Source organism: Cariama cristata, unplaced genomic scaffold (genome assembly GCF_000690535.1).
Source record: "Cariama cristata isolate BGI_N322 unplaced genomic scaffold, ASM69053v1 scaffold24329, whole genome shotgun sequence".
Taxonomy (NCBI): domain Eukaryota; kingdom Metazoa; phylum Chordata; class Aves; order Cariamiformes; family Cariamidae; genus Cariama; species Cariama cristata.
The window spans coordinates 2,196-2,403 of NW_009637760.1; positions in this window are offsets into that span (position 1 = coordinate 2,196).

A 208-nucleotide genomic window follows, 5' to 3' on the forward strand; every position below is an offset into this window, starting at 1 on the left:
GGGCTCCTGGGGGTTTTGGGGGAACCCCAGGGTGCTGCTGGGCTCCTTGGGGTGCTGCTGGGGTCCTTGGGGTTTTGGGGCTACCTGGAGATGATGGTGGCAACCCAGGGTGCTGGTGGGCTCCTTGGGCTGCTGGTGGGTTCCTTGGGGTTTTGGGGGAACCCCAGGGTGCTGGTGGGTTCCTTGGGGTGCTGGTGGCCAGGGGAGG